The sequence below is a fragment of the Stegostoma tigrinum genome, chromosome 7 (genome assembly GCF_030684315.1).
Source record: "Stegostoma tigrinum isolate sSteTig4 chromosome 7, sSteTig4.hap1, whole genome shotgun sequence".
Lineage (NCBI taxonomy): Eukaryota > Metazoa > Chordata > Chondrichthyes > Orectolobiformes > Stegostomatidae > Stegostoma > Stegostoma tigrinum.
In genome coordinates this window covers 30,559,728-30,585,441 of record NC_081360.1, presented here as the reverse complement: position 1 = coordinate 30,585,441, position 25,714 = coordinate 30,559,728, and the positions used below count along the sequence as shown (strand labels likewise).

The following is a 25,714-nucleotide window of genomic DNA, read 5'->3' as shown; positions in this document are numbered from 1 at the left end:
GGAGGTGCAGTTGTTTATTGCGAACTGAGCGAAGGTGTTCTGCAAAGCGGTCCCCAAGCCTCCGCTTGGTTTCCCCAATGTAGAGGAAGCCACACAGGGTACAATGGATACAGTATACCACATTGGCAGATGTGCAGGTGAACCTCTGCTTAATATGGAAAGTAATCTTGTGGCCTGGGATGGGGTGAGGGAAGAGGTGTCACCCTCAACAACTTCTCTTTTGACTCCTCCCACTTCCTACAGACTAAGGTGGTGGCCATGGGCACCCGCATGGGCCCCAGCTATGCCTGCCTCTTTGTAGGTTACGTGGAACAGTCCCTCTTCCACACCTACACAGGCCCCAAACCCCACCTCTTCCTCCGTTACATTGATGACTGTCGGCGCCGCCTCTTGCTCCCCAGAGGAGCTCGAACAGTTCATTCACTTCACCAACACCTTCCACCCCAAACTTCAGTTCACCTGGGCCATCTCCAGCACATCCCTCACCTTCCTGGACCTCTCAGTCTCCATCTCAGGCAACCAGCTTGTAACTGATGTCCATTTCAAGCCCACCGACTCCCACAGCTACCTAGAAATACACCTCCTCCCACCCACCCTCCTGCAAAAATTCCATCCCCTATTCCCAATTCCTCCACCTCTGCCGCATCTGCTCCCATGATGAGGCTTTCCACTCCCGCACATCCCAGATGTCCTAGTTCTACAAGGACCGCAACTTTCCCCCCACAGTGGTCGAGAACGCCCTTGACCGCGTCTCCCGCATTTCCTGCAACACATCCCTCACACCCCGCCCCCGCCGCAACCGCCCAAAGAGGATCCCCCTCGTTCTCAGACACCACCACACCAACCTCCGGATACAACGCATCATCCTCTGACACTTCCGCCATCTACAATCCAACCCCACCACCCAAGACATTTTTCCATCCACACCCTTGTCTGCTTTCCGGAGAGACCACTCTCTCCGTGACTCCCTTGTTCGCTCCACACTGCCCTCCAACCCCACCACACCCGGCACCTTCCCCTGCAACCGCAGGAAGTGCTACACTTGTCCCCACACCTCCTCCCTCACCCCCATCCCAGGCCCCAAGATTACTTTCCATATTAAGCAGATGTTCACCTGCACATCTGCCAATGTGGTATACTGTATCCATTGTACCCTGTGTGGCTTCCTCTACATTGGGGAAACCAAGCGGAGGCTTGGGGACCACTTTGCAGAACATCTCCGCTCGGTCCGCAATAAACAACTGCACCTCCCAGTCGCGAACCATTTTAACTCCCCCTCCCATTCTTTAGATGACATGTCCATCATGGGCCTCCTGCAGTGCCACAATGATGCCACCCGAAGGTTGCAGGAACAGCAACTCATATTCCGCTTGGGAACCCTGCAGCCATATGGTATCAATGTGGACTTCACCAGCTTCAACATCTCCCCTTCCCCCACCGCATCCCAAACCCAGCCCAGTTCGTTCCCTCCCCCCAGTGCATCACAAAACCAGCCCAGCCTGTCTCTGCCTCCCTAACCTGTTCTTCCTCTCACCCATCCCTTCCTCTCACCCCAAGCCGCACCTCCATCTCCTACCTACTAACCTCATCCCACCTCCTTGACCTGTCCGTCTTCCCTGGGCTGACCTATCCCCTCCCTACCTCCCCACCTATACTCTCCTCTCCACCAATCTTCTTTTCTCTCCACCTTCGGTCCGCCTCCCCCTCTCTCCCTATTTATTCCAGAACCCTCACCCCATCCCCCTCTCTGATGAAGGGTCTAGGCCTGAAACGTCAGCTTTTGTGCTTCTGAGATGCTGCTTGGCCTGCTGTGTTCATCCAGCTTCACACTTTGTTATCTTACACTTGGGTTTGAACGTGGGTTTGTAGTTTATGCAAAAAGAAGGGAAGGCTTTTTTGAGCTATTATTTCAAAATGTGTCACAATTAGATCTTGGATCTGAAACCAGGTCAGTTTTTCAGGAGCTGTGCAGTGTATTCAAAGTCAAAATGAATCAGCAGTATATTCAATGGGTCAGTGAACAAGAGATGCTTAACTTCTGGTCTAATCCTGGAAATGCTGACTAGAATCCAAACAGTTCTCACTGTGAAAGGGGCAACAGGACTAGGTAGGAAAACTCTTTGGCAAATTCCAGTGGGGTTTAATTGGTAGCACACTTACCTCTGCTTCAGAAAGTTGAGAGTCCAAATTCTGTTCGAAAGACAGAAGGCAACATTTTAGGCTGATGCTCCAGTGCAATCCTAATGGAATGCTGCATTGTCAAACGTACTGTTTTTGAATGAAATGTATTATCAAAATACTTCATACTAAATTTGCCTGAAGGACTGACATTTCAAAGTATTGTGGAAAAGGGAATGTATTTCGTGCTTGTGGACAAGCCTGAAGACATTCCTTGAAGAAGCATGATTGAACATTCACTGCAGACTATGGGGATTTTTTAAAAAAAACAAGGCTCCTAGTAATCATAGGACTGGTGATAACTGCATGTTTTGTTGTATACCTGGTTTGGAGATGTTCTATAATAAAATCCAAAAGAACTGCGGATGCTGTAAATCAGGAACAAAACCAAAGTTGCTGGAAAAGCTCAGCAAGTCTGGTAGCATCTGTGGAGGAGAAAACAGAGTTAACGTTTTGGGTCCGGTGACCCTTCTTCAGAACTTCAGCTTATGTTAACGTTAACTCTGTTTTCTCCTCCACAGATGCTGCCAGACCTGCTGAGCTTTTCCAGCAACTTTGTTTTTGTTGGAGATGTTCTAGCTGTATCTGGTAAAGTTGCAGCAAGCCTGCAAAAGAACAAACTGAGTTGGAGGAAACTTGCTATGGTCAAGGTACCTGGCTGATCTCTCCCTTATCAGGTAATAAAATCAACTATCAGTTGAGCCTTAAACTCAACTGTTCTTTTGAAAAAGTGATTGAAAGAACATCTCAAGATCATATTTCGTGAGCAAGCTGTATCCACAAGACTTCAGAGGCAACTGGGCATGTTTAGTGACCTGACCACAGGGTGTATAACATCAGATTTGGGAACATACTAAACTTTATTCTTTTAACTTCATGAATAACCCATTGGCCAAAGTGTTTTTATTCCAGAAAGCAAATTGCTTGTGTGTGTGTGTGTGTGTGTGTGTGTGTGTGTGTGATATTAGAAGGATAAGCATTTATACTTCACTATGTTAATCAATTATTGTACCTTTATTAAATAAGTTTTGTTTTGATAATAAACTATTAATCATATTTATTAACAAACCTGGTTGATAGATTATCTTGTTTAAAATCTGATATAAATACGGTATTTAATTGGATGTCTTGGTAACTAGATAAAAGTATTTTTATTTTGTGTTGGGACCACAAAGTAGTGAGACATAGTAGTTTCAGAGCACATTTCCAGCCTCATTTATAACAGATATTAAACCGGAATCTTCCCTTTCAAGTAAATGTAAAAGTTTGCATCAGGCTATGCTGGAAAGCTCAGAAATTCTCTCAATGCCCTGGTCAATATTTATTCAACAATCCATATCTTAAAGCAGGTTATTTACTTATTATGATCTTGCTACTTGTGGAAATTTGCTGTACACAAAAAGGTCACTGCATTTCCTTCAATACAACAGCGAATACACATCCACATTACTTCATTGGCATAAAATATATTGGAACATCATGAGGTTGTAAAACAAGCCATATAAATTCAAATCTTTCTATTTCTTTACTTCCTAGTGGCACTAACAAGTGGACTGGTATGAAATAATTCAAAAGTGATTCTTCGTTCTTAAGATAGAAGTTTTTTTACAGTTTCTTCAATTTCTCTTAATGAAGAAGGCATTGAATAAGTAAACCATGTCCCAAATAAGTAAATTTTGCATTCAGTTAACACGCAAAGTAGGCCAACATCCAGATTTGTCACAAACTAACTCATCTCTGCTGTGGGGGACTCAGGGACTGTACTGAACTAAAAGCAGCAGAGATGCTTTTCTCTTTGAGAAGCAATAGTTCATCAGAAGAACAGTATATGTTCATAATCAAGGCACCTGCAGAGCAAGAGGTGAAATAGGACAAAGAAGAACAAATAGATTACGACAGAGAGATCACAAAGAAGAACTAAATAAGAAATGGGAGGGCTTAAAAAAGGAATATTATGAGGTCTATTAGACAAATTAGCCATGCTTGCTGAAATGAATGAACCTTAGTTTTAAGTTAAATTGCTGATTGTTAGTGGAACCTTCATGTAATTAGTTATTTGTGGAGTTCCCCATACTCCCCAAGTGAATTATTCCAACAGATGGATTCTATGCGCATGAATGTACTGCACAGTTCTTGCCTCGAGATTTAAAATTGCCAGGATTACAAAAATATTTGGATAGAATTTTATCAAGATGCAGAATCTCTTCCATGGATTACATTTTTATTACTGAACTTACCCCTCTCAATTAGGTGCCACTGATATAATAACCTAGAAAGAAATACACAGGGATCAAGAGTATCTGCAATGAGTGCAATTGGCGATCTGAGGGCAAATTATACTCAAAATTGCACTAGTTTTGTAAAGGGAAATTGTGGTTCAAGTTTCCACACAAATCATTCATATATTTACAAATGTAAAAGGGTCCCATGAACCAGTGCAATTGGCCAGTGCTTCAAACTGTTTATTTCCCTGCTTTAAAATATTCCTTGATGTACTAGAGTACTAACCTATTGCAGCTTTGTTCATACTGCCAAAAATGCGTTTATCACCGGGAATAAACTACATTTTTATTCAAGTGTAGCCCACAAGCTGTGAATAACTTGACTTTAAATAACTGAAAAATGACTATAAAATACTGAAATATGGAAGATCAAATTCAAGGGCAAACTATACAGTAAATGGAAAAGTCCTAAGGAAAATTGATGAACAGAGAGACGTGGGTGTTCAGGTCCATTGTTCCCTGAAGGTGACAACGCAGGTCAATAGGGTGGTCAAGAAGGCATATGGCATGCTTTCCGTCATTGGGCGAGGTATTGAGTACAAGAGTTGGCAGGTCATGTTGCAGTTGTATAGGACTTTGGTTTCGGCCACATTTGGAGTACGGTGTGCAGTTCTGGTCGCCACATTACCAAAAGGATGTGGATGCTTTGGAGAGGGTGCAGAGGAGGTTCACCAGGATGTTGCCTGGTATGGAAGAGAGGTTGAATAGATTAGGATTATTTTCATTAAAAAGACGGAAATTGAGGGGGGACCTGATTGAGGTCTACAAAATCATGAGGGGTATAGACAGGGTGGATAGCAAAAAGCTTTTTCCCAGAGTGGGGGACTCAATTACTAGGGGTCATGAGTTCAAAGTGAGAGGAGGAAATTTTAAGGGAGATATGCGTGGAAAGTTCTTTACACAGAGGGTGGTGGGCGCCTGGAACGTGTTGCCAGCGGAGGTGGTAGACGCAGACACGTTAGCGTCTTTTAAGTTATATTTGGACAGGTACATGGATGGGCAGGGAGCAAATGGACACAGACCGTTAGAAAATAGATGACAGGTTAGACAGTGGATCTTGATCGGCGCAGGCTTGGAGGGCCGAAGGGCCTGTTCCTGTGCTGTAGGTTTCTTTGTTTCATATTAACTAGCTTCATTGCCATACAGCAGTCAGTTTCTGAGTAAAGTAAATCTTCTTTATTTTTAAAAAGGTATCCATTAGTAGATTTATACTTAAAACAAATCAATTATGAGAGACTCCACAAAGCCACAATGAGCAGAAAATTGTCTTCCTAATTTTCAGCCACAGCGCATGTCTAGTGTTCTGGGCAGGCCATCTTCCAGTACAATTGTTTCTAAACTAGCTCCAGAGATTACAGACACCAGAGATGTGCTGGACATAACTTGAGTTGAAACTTTTGCAATGGCTTAACCAATTCTGTGCCAATTGTGCTGGGAAAATTCAGCATAGTTGATCAGAAGCCGGCATTCTCTGAATTGGAGTTAAAGAGCTGTTTACTTCTTGTATGGAAATTGTTTTGCGAATGATAAAAATGTGACAATTATTTTGATGTATGTTTTAGCAACATGCAAAATGAGTCCAGATGCTAGTGATGTACGCATATAGTCAACTATCTCCATTATAAACTTCCACATATACATTCATAAAAGTAACTGTCTATACACAATGGTCACACTGTGACAACATTCCCAGCAAGCAATGTGACAACTTCAGACAAGTAGTTCACATTATTCATGTAGAAATAGGAATTTATGGTGTCATTAAAGGCAAAATATGTGAATTTACGTTGGAAACTCAATTATGTGTCCATGCAGTGATCAAATTATCTGTGCTCACTAAACTTGCTTCATCTGGAGGACAGTTGCTTTGGAATCCCCAACGTACAATACCAAGGGAGATTACCTATTGTGTAAATGTTCCCACATGTGTCCCTCACATGTCAAATTTCACACTGTTACATGTGCCAATTTCTGCGTAAGATTTTAAAATTAAATGTGAAAAGGGGAGGGAAATATAATTATTTCCAATGTACAGAGAGCTTTTCTACACACAAAAAACTCACTTCTAATTGGTTTAAAAAGACATATTTTAAAAAAACCTTGTGAAAACAGGCTACTGTGATCTCCAACAATACAGTAGTCTATCAGCAACTAGCCTCCAATTGGACGAAAGCAAAATACTGTAGACACAGGAAATCTGAAACAAACACAAAATCCTGGAAAAAACTCAGCATCTGTGGAGCTGGAAACATAATTAATGTTTGAAGTCTGATCAAATTCTTCTCCTGAAGTGTATAGTAATTAACTGTGTTTAAAAACTACCAATCAACTTCTCTTGCCTAAAATACGTACATGGAATCTCACTCACCCAGATTGTGAATTTCTGCAGGAGATTTCTCCAAATTTTAAATTTTAGACTTAGAGTTTTCCATACTTTAAATTTGTGTCCATCTCGCAATCTCGTTTTCCCTCTTTCCTCTCTTGTCCATTTTTGATTTGACATTGAATTCTCAAATATTAATTGGATCTCTTATAGCCCTTATGGTGTTTATTTCTCAATTATTAAATCTAATTGATTTAGGAGACAACTTTGTTCAGTCGACACATTGTTCTCAAAGGTCCCCAGTGAGCCATCAATAGCATTGAAGCTGGAGAGTCAATAGACAGGTCTTTGTCATAGACTGGACTGGAGTCTACTATTGCTGGTAAGGATGAAAACAAACACGTTTTCAGCATAAGAATATAAGGAATAGGAACAAGAGAAGACCATATAGCTCATCGAGTATGCTCCATCATTCAACATGATATTGGCTGATCTTGGACTTTGATTCCCCTTTCTCACATGCGTTCCATATCGCTCAATTCCCTCAGACTCCAAAAATCCATCTAACCCAACCTTAAACATATTCGACAATGGTGCATCTACAACTCTGTGGGAGACAGAATTCCAAAGATTTGCAACCACTTGTGTGAAGAAATTTCTCCTCATCTCCAAGATGACCAGGCCTTTATTCTGAGACTGTACTCTCAGTACCCATCCTAATAAGCACCTTTCATAATCTTGAATGCCTCAATGAGATCACCTCCCAATCTTCAAAGTACCAAGAAATACAGTGACAATTTAAACAGCTTTTCCTAGGCAATCCTTTCATCCAGAGATCAATCTAGTGAACCCTCACTGTACTACCTCCAATTCAAGTATGTCCCTTCCTCAAATTTTGAGAGCAAACCTGCACACATTATTCCAGGTGTAGTCTCTTTAAGGCATTATACAAATATAGCAAGGTTTCCTATTCTATTCATCCAATCTTCTTACAATAAAGACCAATATGCCATTGGTTTTCCTATTTGCCTGCTGTACCTGCATGCTACATTTTTGGCTGGAATTTTCCCATTTTCAGTTAGTGTTTTAGTGAGTGAGATTTTTGAGCCTGGTCCATCATGGCTTGGAGCAATTTCCTCATGCAATTGTCTGTTCTTCAACTCCTTGAATGATGCAGCTAGGTGTTTGGGCACATTTATCCAGGAATCACAGGTGCAGAGAGCTGGAAGTGCTCACCACTTTCAGGAGCATTCAGCAGTCATACACATCAGTGACATGTAAGGCCCACTTCCAATGATACAAGCCCAGAATGCATCCTCACACAATGGTGCTTGACTGTTCTCACCAAACACAAGGCAGAGAAGAAAATAAAGCTCACTTCCCACTTTGTGGGCAGAGATATGAATGTCTTGGTGGATGGGATTGTGGAGATGACTGACAATCCTTTCTGAATGCATTGTGCTAATACTGGGTTTGCAGTAAGGTGCATTTGTGTGCACTGGTAGCTATGTGCATTAATACACAGATCTCTACACTTTGTAGAAAGAAAGAAAGAGCAGGTACACACAACGTGCCTGTTTCTACTCAAGCAAATATGTGCCAGCCATTCATTTGTTCATTTCTCAGGGCATTGTCCTGAGCAACTGAAGACAAGTTTGGTGTAAATTTTTAATAAAGCCTGGAGTTAACCCATAAATCATCATTAATTGGTGCATTTTTCATGGCAGTGTCTTTACCAATCTGAGACCACTTGCTAGCCAGTCAGCACTATCCTCTCATGCAGCAGAAATATTGGCATTTGCCTTGAATTGGTATTCTTGCAGAATGTCCTGATGATTGCAAAATGAAAAGCTTTGGCAAAGTATGTCTTTCCTTTTCAGCAATACTCAAGTTGTGTTCTACCAAAATGACTATCAGTGTTCCATTTGTTAATTTTCAATTTGCCAGGAGTTCCAGAATAGAACATCATAACTGATGGATCCAATGACTCAGAAGCTATCATTTTTAGGAGCTAAGGGATACAAGTAATCAGAATTTAGAAGACAGTCATCCCTTAAATTTCTTCAATATTTTCTCTGCAGATATCCATTATCTTAACACCCACATACTTATTAGCCCCAAGGATATTCTCTACTTCTGTTATGTAGCTTTTGTCTTCCACTGTGAAGGCAAACACAAAATATTTGTTCAATGTATCTGCCATTTCTTTCATTCCCCATGATAATTTCCTCTTGTCTGCTTCTCAGGAACCAACATTTACTTTAGCTGCTCTCTTCCCCATTTTACATTTATAAAAACTCTTACAATCTACATGCATTCTAGTATAGTTTACTCTCATATTCTACTTTGTTCCTTTTTTACTGAACACATTGATTCCCCTTTGCTGGCTTCTAAAATATTCCCAATGCTTTGACATACTTTTATGCTTTGCAATATTATAATTCCCCTCTTTCAATCTAATACTGTCCTTAACTTTTGTAGTAAAATGAGAGGACTTTTCTTGCTATAATTTTGTTCAATGGAATTTTTTTTATCATTTTGAATTTTTCTTTAAATGTTTCCGAACTATTTATCCACTACCATACCATTCTGTTTATTTATCCAGTCACACTCACCCAGCGTTCCACTGCTGTCCATATTATCAAAATTTAAGATTTTTCTGGTGGTTTTAATATTATGTAATTTTCAAAACAAAAGTGGAATTCAATTGTATTATTATTACTATTTCCCAAGGATTTTTTTATTACAAAATTACCAATTAATCCTGCTTTACTTGACAATACTAGATCTAAAACAGTTAATATGTCCAGTTGGTTCCACACGATATTGATTCAGGAATCCACTGTAAAAGTATTCTACAAACTTATCTTCCAGGCCATGTTTGCCAATTTTATTCGTACAGCCTTTATGAAGGTTAAAATTGCCACAATTACTACATTGACTTTGTTACAAGGTCCAACAAGTTATTGTTTATTGCTCTATCCAAATGGTATAACAATGTTAGGGGACCTTTAAACTACTCCCCCAGCATTTTCTGACTCTTGTCATTCCTGATCTTCACCCGCACCAATTCTACTTGTTGATTCTTTAAACTAAGATCTTTTCTCATCTTTGCCCTTATGTTGTTCTTTCATATCAGTTCTACTTCATTCTTCTTTTGCATTCTGACTGAATTTTGAAATATTATGTACCCTGGAATACTTATTTCTTAACCTTGGTCAACTTGCAACCATGTCTCTGAAATTGCAATCAGATCTAACCCATTTATCTCAATTGTGCCATTAGCTCATTTATAATACTACCAACATTCTACCCATTCAGATAAAGTGAGTTCAATTTTTATTTACGACTATTCCCTTCACACTCCTTAGTCTCTTGTGCACTGTCCCTTTCTACTTCATTCAGTTTGTCTTTCCCACATTGTTACACTTTTCTATCAAATCACCATTTATCTTTGCATTTATTAATCTCCCTTCACTTGTACCTTACTACCCCCTCTGTTAGGTTAAAGCCACATTTCCCTAATCTGACCATTAGTAGATGCACTCATGTGTCTGTAATCTCACTTCCTTCCTGTCACACTTTAGAATTTATTCTCTATATTGCTATCCTATTGCCTCTTCCTTTCTTTTTAAATGTCCAAATCTCAACAGAACCTTCCTGCCACTACTAATTTAGTTTAATGCCTTCTACACATCCCTATTGAATGGCAAGGTAGGACCTGGGTTTCAGGTGAAAACAGTATTGATGGTCCAGTTCTGTCAGTGCCCCATGAATTGAAACCATTTTCTCTCTCAGCATCTTTGAACCAAACATTCAATTCTTTGGCCTTGTTCACCCGTGCCAATTTGCTCATGGTTCAGGTAGTAAACAGAGATTATTACATTTGTGGTTCTGCTTTTAATTTAGCCCCTACAGCTCGTACCTCCTCAGCAGGACCTCTTTCTTCTGTTTATCAACTGCAGGGGCTGAACCTCCTTTATTATTGCCGTTTCAGACCTCAAGTCTGTCTCACTTGCAGTTAGACCTGCCTGTCCCATAGCACAGACCAAACCTTTAGTACTTTTCTTTTATTCATTCATTCATTCACGGGATGAGGCCCATCCCTAATTGCTCAAGGGGCAGTTAAGAGTCAACCACATTGCTGTAGGTTTGGAGTCACATGTAGGCCATACCAGGTAAGGATGGCAGTTTCCTTCCCGAATGGGCATTAGTGAACCAGATGGGCTTTTCCAACAGTCGACGATGGATTCACAGTCACCATTAGATTCTTAATTCCAGGTATTTTATCAAATTCAAATTCCACCATCTGCCTATGGCAGGATTTGAACCCAAGTCCCCAAGATACTACCTGGGTCTCTGGATTAATAGTCCAATGATAATACCATTAGGCCATTGCCTCCCTGCAATGGGGACCTCAATCAAAGGAACCTAAGTTTCCAAGTAACTTTCTTCTTCCCTGATAAATCACGATGTCTGAAGCTCAGACTATAACTCATCAATTCTGAGCCAAAGTTTCTTTGGTGGCAGATATTTACTGCAGGTGAGGTTGCAGCGGAATACACTGCTAACTACCAGCTCCTACATACTGCAGCTGCAAAACATCACCTGCCCTGATATCTTTAACTTTAACTAGTTAAACTTTGAATTTGGCAATATCACAACGTAAGATCAGAACTATATTAACTAGTCAAACTAGTTAAGCAAAAATGTAATGTAATACCTATAACTAACCAGCAATAGTTTAACACTGCCTCTATTTAGAGAGATACAACCAACCAAAGACAGATCTGAACACCTTTGAAAACTGTAAACTTTGCTGTAAATCAGGAACAAAAACAGAGGTTGCTGGAAAAGCTCAGCAGGTCTGGCAGCATCTGTGAAGAAACAATTGGGAGTTAATGTTTCAGGTCCGGTTCTGAGGAAGAGGAACTGAAACATTAACTCTGATTTTTTTTCTTCACAGATGCTGCCAGACCTGCTGAGCTTCCAGCAACTTCTGTTTTTGTTCCTGGTATTAAAAGCAATGCCTCCTCCCTCATGTGCACCAATTTCCCACGTTAACACGTGTTAATCTTGCACTCACATTTCATCACCTCTACATGGCGCCCCTGTGTTTTGGAGTACTTAAAATGACAAACAGTTACAACTGCATGAAATGGAAACGGTCCGCAGATTTGCCTTTAGTCACAGGTAAAGCAACGTAAACTTGGAGAAAATGGGTGATTGGTTTGGCGGGGGGAGCGGGGCAGGAGGATGGGGGTGCTGATGTAGATGCCCAAAGCCATTCTGCAGTCGGAGCCCTCCCAGGCAGCCCCCATGGGAATACCTCGCTTTACAGGACTGTCCCATATGTGAGGCAGCAGTCATGCTGTTGGAATGCTATTTGTCACATATTTTTGATCCTTGACACATGTGCAGAATGCACATGCACCGTCCCACCCTGCTGCCTGCACTTAAATAAAAGCAAAATGCTGCCAGAATGATGGAGAAACTCAGCACTTCTGGCAGTATCTGTGGAGAGAGAAAAAGATAATATTTTGAGACCGGTATGGCCTCTCTGAGCTCCCCCGGCATCATGCCCACCCTAGCTGTGTGATTGTCCACGCCGCTTCATTTCTACACCTTCTCCTCCAGCAAGAGTAGGTCACCATGCTTATGTCCTCAACCCCAAGGGGGTGTGGGTGGACGGGGCCTAAAGCTGGCCTGTTAATTAAGTTAACAAGTTACCTGATACTTGTGGGTGGGAAACAGTTCTGCTCTCAGTCCAGCCTCCAAGAGTGGCTCTGGAGCTCGATGGTGCTGGCAAACCAACACGCCAGGTGGCAATGCCAACTTACGCTGCTACCAGTTCAATTTCCACAGCCGCCAGGTCCCAGAAACTCTGCCCACGGTGCCCTGTCTACCATTGCATAATGTTGTATGGGGTTTGGGGGTGGGCTTGGGCAGCGTGGAGAACAGAGTGGCCATTTATGTGAGAGACTGTGCGGCTGTGATACAGTGTGACAAAAAAAACTTATGGAATATCAGTACTAATCCCAGCATCAGCAGGTTCCCCCCCCCCTCCTTTTTTTTGTTTGACTTGTTCTTGTTTCTCCCTACACCAGGAATACAGAGATTTGATTATCTCCACTGCAGCGGCCAAGATAGCAACACCAGCTGTTCTCATTGTGCAGCCTCATCCTCAAAGCCTACATGTTAATAACCTGATCATTCCATTTTCTCCTTCAACTGCCGGCTGCAGCACGTCGAAGAGACAAAACCTTGTTCCATCTGCAGCAGCTGTAGGCACTGAACTGTGAAGCCACTGGGGATTTATAAACTAATCTGTAATACAACACTGCCTTGTTTTTACATGCACAGGCCAGATTCACACAAACCTGAACCTCTCTCTCTCTCTTTTCGGTAAAGAACGGGGCAAGGAAACAATCGCCGTTAACAACCTGAAACCAACAAATTACCACGGTACTTTATTCTTCCTTCTTCTTCCTAACCCTCCCCCTCCTCTCCCTGCCCTGGAACCTGTGTGGGGTTTGGCGCAAGCAAACCAGTGCATTAGTCAATCGCTCTTTCAATTCTTACTTTCCATTCTCCAGTGGTCAATACATCCTTTGAAAGGGCAGATCCACATTAGTCCAAATGTTGCGTGGCTACTTCAGAAGTTTCTCTCCTGAACCAATGACACCAGGTGCAACACACAAGGTGGGAAGTGCGCCAGAATCTGACTGAAGGATCAGATGCATTGTGAGATTTATCCATTGTGGAGGTCATCAGGGGTGGAGAAGGAGAAGATCTCACAGCGGGCCTCTGCTGACGCCGTTGTGAAAAGGTTGCATGTTTAATTTAACATTCACTGCTAAATCTGCGATAAACTGGCTGCAATCTGTGTTCGTTAATGCCTCTTTAATAGAATTTGTTGCAGGTCTCGTTATGTACTGCGTGTCTTCTCTCAACTGACTTTTAAGTAAGAAAGTGTTCAATTTGTCCCCAACATGACAGGTCCTGACCTTGGAGCTATTAGGAGGCAGATTATGTGCGAGTGTGACCATGTGTGCAGACGTGTGTAAACAAAATTAATTTCTGGCAAGAGGCGCCAGCCAGGATCCAGATTCAATGACATCATGATATCCAAGGAATTCCCTACAGGGAAGCCTAATGGCATCTTTTTGAGAAGTCTAATATTCAAGGTGAAGTGGATTCACAGTAATTAGAGAATTATTAATCCTGTTTTCCCCTAAAGTATTTGCATGACTGATCCGATTAAAGGATCTACATTTCAACAACATGCCCTTCCCAGCAGACCTGGTGAAATTTGTGACAAAGCATTGACTCTGACATATTGCGCTCTGTGTATCCAGCTGGTGTTCTAATCACCTGTATTAATTTACTGATCTGCTTTATTTTTTCATTTTCAAAAATAATTAAAAATGCTTTGCAAGCAGAGGCATTCCTGAATAAGTCGACAGTCTAGGAACAAGAGACAAGCTGTGCAGCCGAAAGCTCACCACAGCATGCTGAATGGTGCTACCTCATTTATAGATGGGACTGAGCCTTAACCCCTCAGGGCTGTGGGCACAAGCACAATATGCAGATCTTTACTGCGCATCAAAGAGTGGCATATTTAATCGCTCTGGATGAGTCACTCTGTTTAGTCTATGGGGTGTTCTGAATAAGCACCCGATGGTGTTGCTAGGTGGCTCATGCAGAACAGTATAATGGCATTTCACACCTGTGATTGAATGTTTGCCATTTTCACTGGTGTGAAATACTTCTCTTAGTGGTGTGAATGATTGCTGTCACCTACAGAATAAAACCTAGCAGGAATATTTAGTGCCATTGTATCAAAGATACCAGTGATTCAGACACCCATCGACGTAGCTAAAATGTTTGAAATATTAGGATTTCACTGTGCTTGTGTGTTAACCCTTTCAGCAGTAATTTTTAAGTTTTGAAGGAATATATTGCCTTTTAAAAGACATACATTTTTATAGTCCTGTTCACAGTTTCAGTGTTTCTCAAAAGGAATTAAAGGTGATTAAGCGTACACACAGCACGGTCTCTAAAAGCAGCAATGAGATAATGAACAAGGAACCTGTTTTGTTGTGGTAATGGTTGAGGGGCAAATATTGACAAAGCCATCAGGAAAAACTCCCCTTCTCTTCGACAGTGCCATGGCATCTTTTGCATTCCTCCAGGGGCAGCCAACAGGACAATGATTTTACAGTGATAGTAGGAACTGCAGATGCTGGAGAATCTGAGATAACAAGGTGTAGAGCTGGATGAACACAGCAGGCCAAGCAGCATCAGAGGAGCAGGAAAGCTGATGTTTTTGGCCTAGACCCCTCTTCATTTCTGAAGAAGGGTGGAGGCCCGAAACGTCAGCTTTCCCGGTCCTCTGATGTTGCTTGGCCTGCTGTGTTCATCCAGCTCCACACCTTGTTATCAATGATTTTACAACGCCTGAGTACCGCAATGGAGAATGAGATACATGAGGACCCCAGTTGGACTCGAAATCACAAACCTCTGACTCAGAAGTGAGAGCATTATCGCTAAGCCAAAGCTGACAACAGGTATCAAGGTGTAGAAAAATGTCATCAAAGCACCTCACTGGAAACATGATAAAGCGCGTGTGCCACAGGAGGAGATGCAAGGCTGGATCTTACATGCTCCTGCCATATGTAGCTTTCACCCACTTCCCATCCACTCTGAGATCACCACATTACACAGGTTCTGAAACTGACATCAACTGGAAACACAAAAAAGGAAGATCCACTGAGTTTGTTAACAGCAGGCGGTTCAACTTTTTACAAAGTGTTTAAAATGATCAATGGGAACACCCACTACACACCTACACTGAGAATGATAATAGCCTCCACCTTCCTAACCATCTATACTTCAAAACCTACTCTGCCACTCCCTTCACCAGTGCCCTGATGAGTTGCTGAAAGATCCGCCAGCTTAGCTTGCTCTAGACTCCCTGAAACTTCCATCCATCTGGGAGCTGTCCTCCAGTTTGAGTGGCCAGGGCCAGGGAGGACTTCCTCCCTGTGAGGGAGTGCAAGATTCACTCTCCATCATTTTGCCTACGCACAAACATCTGACCTCCTGTGCTTTACAGGTTCAAGGAGGTACAACTGAGCACTTGGTCAAAGTGATAACTATTCGGGAGGTTCTAAGAAGAAGGAGAAACGCTGATGAGGCAGCGATGTTGAGGAATGAAATTCCATTTGTTATGGCTAAGGAGTTTGCAAGTGTGATCACTAATGTGGATGCATAGAGGGCAGAATGGAGGAATGTATAAGTCTTGGAGGTCTGTAACAGGTCAGAGAAATTTAGTCAGTTAAAGCTATCAGAGAATTATGATACAAGGATTTGAATTTTTAAAATTGAGATGTTATGGGCAGGGTGTCACTTAGTTCATAGAGCGCAGGATTGAGTGGTGAATAAGACTTGAATATATGGGGAACAGATGCTTTGATGACTTCAAGTTTATAGATAGCGCAAGATGGAAGGCCAGACAGGAGAGCACTGAAATCATCAAGCCTGGGAGTAACAAAAGCATGGATGAGCATTTTAATGGCAGGTGGTTGGACATGCAAAACAGTAGAGGCAAAAGTTGGTTGTCCTTGTGATGATGGGAATATAAGTTGACAGCATTGTCTGCTTGGATGTCTTCCGGGTGCTGCAGTTTCCTCCCAGAGTCCAAAGATGTGCATGTTCGGTGGATTGGCCATGGGAAATGCAAGGTAACAGGGATGGGGTGGATCTGGATGGGATGCTCTTTGGAGGGTCAGTGTGGACTTGATGGGCTGAAATGATAAAGACCCTGAGTCACAGGACACGGTTAGGGATCCAATGATTCTATGAATTTGCACACAGCAAGTTCCTGCAAACAATAATTTAAATAAAGATCAGCACAGTTTCAAATAGGTTATGAGAGAGTCTTCAAAGTTATCATGCTAAGAGAAATGCAAAGCAATGAAGATGAACAAGGTGAAAGATTCAAACAGAAATTTGATGGGAGTGAACAGAAGGTGGGCATTGCTGTAGAGAAGCGACAATTTGAAATTTTAACTTTGTTTCTCTCTTCACAGATGCCATCAGATCTGTTCAGTTTCTCCAGCACTTCCTCCTTTCACCTCTGATCTCCTGCCTGTCTCAGTACTTTTCTCCCATGTCATGGTATCAACCACCGGTCAAGGGGCACAGGGTGGCCGGTGGGAGGTGGGCAGTGTGGCTTGCAGAGCGGGCAGTTGCTTTCAGTGACTATAGTCTGGATTTGTGGCAGGATCAATACACTCTGTCTTCCTGATGTTGAATTGGAGCAAACTGCAGCTCATCAAAAGCTAAATACTGGACAGGCAACAGTGGTAAGGATGAGAGAGATCGTGATGAGCTGGGTGAACTCAGGGTAAGCTGGTGTGTTTCTGATGCTGTTTCCAACAGACAGCATGTAGATGAGGAATAAAAGGGTGGGGGGAGACAAGGGTAGATCCACGGGGTTCTGCAGAGATCGTGGTGCAAGGGCAGGAAAAAATGCCATCTGCTTTGACCGGATCGGTTGTGTGGAAACAGGTCAGGGTGTGCCCATCACTGACCTGAACAACAGAAGAGAGCTGTGGGAGCAGGAGCATGTGAAACAGCTTGTGATATTTTATAACATGCAAGGTACTATGACACAGTGGTAGTGACCCTGCCTCTAGGCCAGCACATCTGGATTCATGTCCCATTTAGTCCAGATGTATCGTAACATATCTATCAAAAATATCTAGAAATGTAAGTTGGTGTACATTGTAGCATAGGCAGCCAAAATGATGGTCTTAATCTTCTTTATCAATTAGGTATTGACATTAAGAGATCAATTTTACATTTGGGAATGATCAGGATGACAGAAATGACTGGTGTCATTGACCTGAGGTGTCACACTATCTCTCTCTACAGATTCTGCCTGACCTGTTTAGTTTTTCCAGTGTTTATTTTTGGTTCTTATATTAGAGTGAGTAAAGTGAAATGTGGAGTGAGAGGGAAACCCTACAGGAAAATGAACTCCTTTATCGCTGGAAACTGCACTGTAACAATCTACCTTGATTGCTCCTTGGACAGCACCCTCCAAACCCACAATGTCGGGAAGGATAAGGGCAGTAAATGCATAAGATCATTTGTGCATGAATGCCCTGCAAGTCCATCTCCAAGTCACACATCATCCTGACTTGGATTTACCTTATAGCTCTGTCACTGATGCTGGGTCAAAATTTGTAGGGCTGCACGGTGGCTCAGCGGTTGGTACTGTTGCCTCACAGCTCCTCAGTTTGATTCTAGCCTTGAGTCTGTTTGGAGTTTGCACATTCTCCCACGTCTGCATGAGTTTCCTCCCATAGACCAAAGGTGTGCACATTAGATGTGGCCATGTTAAATTGCCTCATAGTGTGCAGGCTAGTTGGGTTAGCCATGGTAAGTGTGGGGCTACAGGGACAGGATGGGTCTGGGTGGGATGCTCGTCAGGTGGCCGGTACAGCCTTGATGGGCTGAACATTCTCCGTCTTCACTGTAGGAATTCTACGATTGTACGAAAGCCCTGGAGGTCCATCCCTAACAGCATTGTGGATGTACCACTAAAAGGCGGCTCATTACCAATGTCTTATGGGAAATTAGGCATGGGATTTGTTAGTGATATTTACATCATATGAAAGAATACAATAAAGAACATATTTGTCAAAAGCCAAAACCCGTAGGAATAAAGCCAAAGGCAGTGGGTAACAGTAGGAATTCACAGTCTGAAGCTATGTGGGACTTCAGGGAAGAATCCTCAGAACAAAGCTCATGTATATTTGATCTGAAAGGAGCTTCTGATGCTAAAAAGAGGTAAGGCCAAAGCTGGGGTGTTTCAATATTACCTTGAAGCTCATCAAGAGCAAAAGTGCTTCTCCAGATGCAAAAAACGCTCATAAAACTCAAATATAATTAAATAACCTGCCTCTTCCAGCCAACTGGTTCTTGCCATGGTTTGGGAGCTGGGCTTTTCCTAATATTCTGAGCTTTAGTTGTGTCACAGCACCAATCACATCATTGAGCAAAGACTTTTGTATGTAAAGTAGCAATCCAGTGACTGTTTTGAGATGGATTATAAAAGCAGGCACAAGAATTCCCTCCAGTAGCTCCTGCTGCACTGGTGATTTTGACAGGCTACTGGCCCCATTCAAGCTGAAACATATTGGGTTAAAATCCACCCTTCAATCTCTTATGTTCACACATACAAAGAAAGGTCCATTGGACTAGATGGCAGGGATGTGCCAGGGTAGTGCAGGACCATATTCCCACACATGGCATGTCTTTAGGAGAAAAGAGTGGAGAAAATGAGAAAACAAAAGTAAAAGGAAAGATTCTCCTTCCATACAAGTTCATTTTAACCAGTACAAAGGTAAATCTGTGAGTTTGTTAACCGCTGCCATTTTGGCCACCCATTTCCTCTGCCCCCATCCATTAATGTATTCCAAATTTCAGTACACAATCTCAACAGAAGTGAATTGCTCAGCAAAATGATGGAGATTTCTCCACAGATTCGCCAGAACAAAAGCTAACTTGTTCTGAAGTAAATTTTACTTGATTGGTGTTACCCAATAGCTGAAAAATGGTTGATAAAGACACCGGATACAAGGTAATAATACTGATACAGATCTTTATAAATGACTGCTTGCTTGGTTACTTAACTAAATAATCACAGCTTGGCTCTTTAAGTTGAGGACTACATCTGCCTGCCTGTGTAGGTCTGTCCAAATGAGACAGATTAAAATGATATGGAGAGTCAGACGGTAAAAGACTCCTTATTGACATATCACCTGATAAACAAATGTCCATCAATTACCCACCATGATTAAAGCTGTATGTGGAGTGCATATTTTTGATCTGTTGCTGGATCAGGCAGCTCAACTGAAAAAGGATTGGCTTCTAGCTGGTCAAATGCCATGCTTTGGGCAGTAACTTAATTTTCTCCTCATTGAACAGTTTTTGTGTTTTAAAATCTGAGTCATCTCCCATTTGTGATTTATTTTCTACTCTTCATATGAGTCGCATAGCCTTGTGTTAACTACGTTGGAGTTTATTGAGCTATTTCCCTTAAGATTCTCTCTCTACAGTTCAGTTCCAGTTAAAGGCGCAAACTACGAACCTAATAACTTTCCACTAAAATATAAAAACCCTTTTAACAGTTTATGGAAAATGCCGTATGCTTTGGAGAATTTGTAGCATTGTAATACGTGGCGTTCTGTGTTACTTATCACTGCAGTTTACCATAATAATAAAGTCTTCATGTCCTTTTTCATTCATCTATTGGAGCTGGTATCTGCAGCTCCAGCTGGGAAATGTTTTGAAGCTCCGAATCAATTAATTGCTTTATTTGAGCCCCATGTAACCTCTAATGCCAATGAGGGTGGTGATTTGATGAGGAATGAACAATCAAATGATAGTTTTTCTTCTAAGTCACAAATTAGTGAATGAACTTTGTCGATTTCTGGCATTGTAACAGACCAATCACAGGAGACTTTTATGCTCCACAACTCATAGTTGCTGGGTGAATTCTTGTGACACTTCAACACAGTAAAGAGAGGTGAGGGCTAACATTACTCAAAATCACATAGCAATATGCCATTTAGGCTGGATCATCCTATTGACACTGCCCTGTCTTCTTTACATGTCATCCATTCTTACACTTTATCCACTGATCTTTTGCAATCTTTATGTCAAATTGCTTTGTCCATTTGCACTCTTGCCCATGTTATTTCCTGTCCCCTTTATCCTCCATCTGAGTTGGCTCCTCTTAGTCAACTCTGCACTCTCATTTTATATTCAATCTGTTCATTGCAATTTCACTTCACACACTATTCCAATTAATATTCTGCTAGAAATAAAATATTCTTCCAATTTACACTACACTTAATACACACCCCAACCCAGTTCAGCTCTCCCTTGACTTGCACCCTCATCCAATTTAGTTCACAATCAAATTACACATCCTCCCAATTTATACCCCACTCAAAATACACAAAATACACACCCTCAACTTAAATACTCTGAATTTACAAATCTCTCAATTTGCACTCCCTCCCAACATACCTCGTAGTCCATAACACATCTTCCCAATTGACAATGCATGAATGACACCTAATTTGTAACTCATTCAAAGATCATGTTCCCCAATTTGCCTGTTAGTCAATTTAGAACGTACTCCAAAAGTGCATCATGCTTAATTTACTCCATCATGAAAGAACAGATAAGTCTGAGGCGATGCACTTGGGCAGAACAAAAACGGCAAGGTTGGAATAGTAGGAGTTAAGTAAACAAGGTGGTTAAGAAGGCATATGGGATATGTTCCTTTATTAGCTAGGAAATTGGAGTTTAACTGCAGGAAGGTTATGCTTGAACTGTATAAAAATTGGTTAGGCCTCAACTGAAGTGCAGTACTGCAATTCATATTACAAGTGGGCTGTGATTGCACTGGAGATGAGATTTATCAGGCTAAGATAACAAGGTGTACAGCTGGATGGACATAGCAGGCCGAGCAGCATCATAGGAGCAGGAGAGCTGACTTTTCAGGCCTAGACCCTTCTTCGGACCTTTATCTCAGATTCTCCGGCATCTGCAGTTCCTACAATCTCTGAAACAGATTTATCAGGCTGTTGCCTGGGATGGAGAACTGTAATTATGAAGAGAGATTGGACAGGTTGGGTTTGTTTCCCTTGGAACAGAGGAGACTGAGGCGGATATGATTAAGAAGTATGAAATGATGAGGGATATAGATGGGATAGACAGGAAGAAACATTTCCCCTTGGTGGAAGGATCAATTCTGAGAGGGCTTAGATTTAAGGTAAGGGCAGAAAGCCTACAGGGGATGTGAGGAAAAGCTTTGTCACCGAAAGGGTGATGGGAATCTGGAACTCACTGCCTGTGTGGGAGGAAGAGGCAGAAACCCTCAAAACATTTAAATATTTCAATGTATACTTGCAATGCCAAGACGTACAAGGCTATGGGCCAGGGCTGAAAACTGGGATTAGAATAGTTAGGTGGTTGTTTTCGATGACTGCAGAGATTCAATAGGCTGAAAGGCTTTTTTTCTGTGTTGTAAATCTTTATGACTCTATACCTCTATGAACACTCACATCTAACTTGAACCACCATCAGAACAGCTTCTTCCCCACTGTTACCAAACATATGAACAGACCTCTCATATATTAGAGTTGATCTTTCTCTGCACCTTCTCTGTAACTACAACACTATATTCTGCATTCTGTTCTATTACCCTGATGTGCTTGTGTAAGGTATAATTTGTCTGAATAACATGCAATACAATACTTTTCACTGTATCTTGGTACATATGACAATAATAAATCAAATAGCACACTCATCTGTCTTATAAATTATACAAACAGCCAGGTTATATCACCATCATGTAAAAATTTATACCATGCTTAATTTATACAGATTTGCAATTCAAACCTTGCTGTCTTCACACTGTCACTCAGTAATCACCATGTTAGATTTGAACTCTTTTCAAAAAACGTTATTTCCAACATTTACGATCAAACAATTTACAAACACTTTCATTTTACCCTATTTTTAAGGTACACATATTGCTAGCAGAAAGATTACATGTTCTGCGGTTTATGGAGGAGAGAGTGTGGAACACATTTCTGGTGAGTTCGCAGGGGTAACAGACATTAACACTCGATTGAATGTCCTGCCTCTAAGAGCTGTCAACCAGCCTGATGGGGAAAGGTGTGAGGTCTTGATGAAGAGGCCAGGCAGGATTCACTCTGGTGGGAACAGAGATCAGGTTGCCTGATGTAGAAGCAGGATCAGGAATGGAAAATCTCTTTCACCACAACTTTGAAACGTTATCCCTACCATTCCTCCAATCTGTTGTATTTTCACCAAACTCAAAATAATTGTCCATTTAAAGGCTATTCTAAGAAATTGAAAAGGTGCTCCATTCGGAAACATCTGACAGGAGTACATAGGTTTCTGCACCAATCAATAACACACTCAACTTACCGTCCCAAATTACATCTCAGTTGAAAGACATACCAACAAAATTCACACCATCTTTAACAACTATCTTCAGCCAGAAGTGCCAACTGACAATCCATCTCAGCTTCATCACAGGTCCCACTCTTCTGTCAATTCAATTCAAAATTGAGAAATTGCAGGTAGCAATGGATGTGCTCTTTCAACATTCAAGCAATAGCACTGAAGACTTGTGCTCCAGAACTATCCACACCCATGGGCAAAGTGTTCCAGCACAGTAACAACACTGTAATCTACCCAGCAACAAGGAAATTTGTCCAGACATGTCCTGTCCATAAAAAAAGGACACATCACCAAGTCAATGACCACCCCATCAGTCTACTCTCAATCATCAGCAAAGTATCATTGACAGTGCTTTCCAGTGACGTTTAAACAGCAATAGCCTACATATTTTGGGCTATCACTGCCACTCAGCTCCTGAACTCATTACAGTCTTGGTCCAAACATGAACAAAAGAGTTAGACTCAGAATGCGGAATCAAGAGAGTCAATGGAAATCAGGGGGAAAATTCTTCCATTGCTGGAATCGCACCTAGCACAAATGACGAGGATTGTTATTGTTCAAGGTCAATCATCTCAGTCCCTAGACATTGCTGCAGGGATTCCTCAGGGTAGTTTCTGAGGGCTTCCCATCTTCAGCTGCTTCGTCAATGAGTTTCCCTCCATTAGTCACTCAGTCAGAGGTGGTGCTGCTCACTGATCATTGCACAATGTTCAGCACTATTTTCAACTCTACAGATACTAACTCAGCCCTTGCCATTAAATATCAACATCCAGACTTCGCCTGATGTGTGGCAAGTCACATTTGTGCCATGTAAGTGCCAGACAATAACTTTCTTCAAACGAAGAAAGTCTAATAACATATTATGGTATTAATAATAGTCAATGGCAATACTATCACTGAATCTCTGCTTTCAAACATCTGCGGTTAGCATTGAGTAGAAACTCAACTAGACCAATCATTTAAATACTGTGGCTACAAGAATAGTTTAGACCCTGTGCATTTTGCAGCAAGTTACTCGCTTACTGACTCAATAAAGCCTCCATTTACAAGGTACTCGTCAGGAAAGTCATGGAATACCTTCCACTTGACTGGATGGGTGCAGCTCCAACAACATTCAAGCAGCTCAACACCTTGCAGGATGAGGCAGACAACTAGATGGCACCTTATCCAGCACCTTCGACATTCACTGTCTTCACCTCCAATGCATAGTCACTGCAATGTGTATCATCCACTAGGTACACTAAAACATCATACCAAGGCTTCTCTGGCAGCACTGTCCAATCCACAGCCTCCACCATCTAGAAGGATAACTGCAGTACATGCATGGGAACAGCCTCACCTACAAGTTCTCCTCCAAACCATAATTCCATCTTGATTCGGAACTATATTACTATTCCTTCAGTCACTGGGTCAAAGTTCTAGAACTCCCCCCTAGCAGCACATGGGCTGCAGTGGGTCAAGAAGGCTTCTTACCAATACCTTTTCCGTGGAATTAAGGATAGATAGTAGTTACTGATCTAGCCAGTGACACTCATAGCATGAAAGAATAAACAAAAAAAGGGAAAATTGATTTGTTTACCCCATCCCCCCAATTTACACCAATGATCATTGAACCCGCTCTCCAAATTTACAACAACTTTGAAAAGCAAAGATTCACCTCAATGACACCACAAATAAAACATCCTCAAAGCACACCACAAATATTCCCTCCTATTTGACATCACACTTGAAAACACTGCAACTGATAGCATGCTAGATTTGCACACCTTCACAGTTACAATACACCTGCATAGCATCATTCTGAATTTGCATTACATTTGATTCACTCACTTTCCCAATTTACACCATAGTTGAATAATCCACCTTCCTACATGTTCTAATAAAGTCATTTTCCAATTTATACAGTGCTCAATTTACACATCCTCTCAATTTACACACTGTCCAAACTTAAATGTTGTCATCAGTATCCAGTGTTATCAAAGATGATCATTTTTCACTGCATGGTGGACGATGCTATGCGCTTCTAATGTGGTAGTGGAGACCAATTACAGGCCAGGGGCCCAAGGATGAAATGTCTGATTTTACTGGGGCTGCCTAGCCTTCTAATTTGTATTCTGGCCCTAGCTATCTACAGTCTTGGTTGTTCAAAAGGTACATGCCATGACTTGAGATTATTCTGCAGGCAGTTATTTCCATTTATTAGAATGAAATCCATATGTCGAATCAGGCAGCAATTTGCAAGGGTTTTACTGTAAATCTATATTTTATCACCAGTTTATATTTTTCCCTACTGGATCCTTTCCCTGTCCAAAAGCCAACAATTCTTTTGGAGAGAAAAATTAATCTTGCTCTCAAATACAAGGCCCAATAAGCATGATCTGCTTTCAATTATCTCTGGAGTTGCCACAGTTTACTCTTAGATGGACCTGTACTTCTAGCATTGTCACTTATTTGTGCATTTTTCTCCCAGTCCATGGCAAAGATATCACGTTTACATCATCTTTGAATCCAAGTGTAAGTTGTGAATGCATGACTGCCTTAGGGGTTTTATCATTGCTCATACTGTAAAGTCCACTCGTCTTAGTTAAGCCCTGATGAGGAATGTTTCAAGTCCATCTCAATATCTATTTCTCCTCCCACTTAATGCCTATGATGTTCCAAACATATTTAGCTGCATTCATCCACCTCTTGCCCCACTATTAACCCTGCATGCCCTCTACCATGCCTATTCAGTCACTTTGGGACACCTTACCACGTTATCCCTGTCTGACCTATCCTAAATAGCTGTGGCACTCGCTTTCATCTCACTCAATCCCTCCCCTTCTCTCATTCCAGGAGGAAAACAGCCCAC

At 41.7% G+C, this 25,714-nt stretch overlaps 1 protein-coding gene and 1 long non-coding RNA gene across 18 annotated transcripts in view; one reads left to right on the top strand and one right to left on the bottom strand.

The window, feature by feature from the left end:
* The window catches only part of satb2 (SATB homeobox 2), a 175,807-nt gene that overhangs the window by 63,234 nt on the left and 86,859 nt on the right, over nucleotides 1-25,714 (bottom strand). The window lies entirely within an intron of this gene.
* LOC125454349 (uncharacterized) overlaps nucleotides 13,147-25,714 on the top strand; it is a 47,144-nt gene continuing 34,576 nt past the window's right edge. The window contains exons 1-2 of the long non-coding RNA XR_007247970.1: nucleotides 13,147-13,248; nucleotides 13,380-13,612. This is a non-coding gene — a long non-coding RNA (uncharacterized LOC125454349). The remainder of the gene's footprint in view (nucleotides 13,249-13,379; nucleotides 13,613-25,714) is intronic.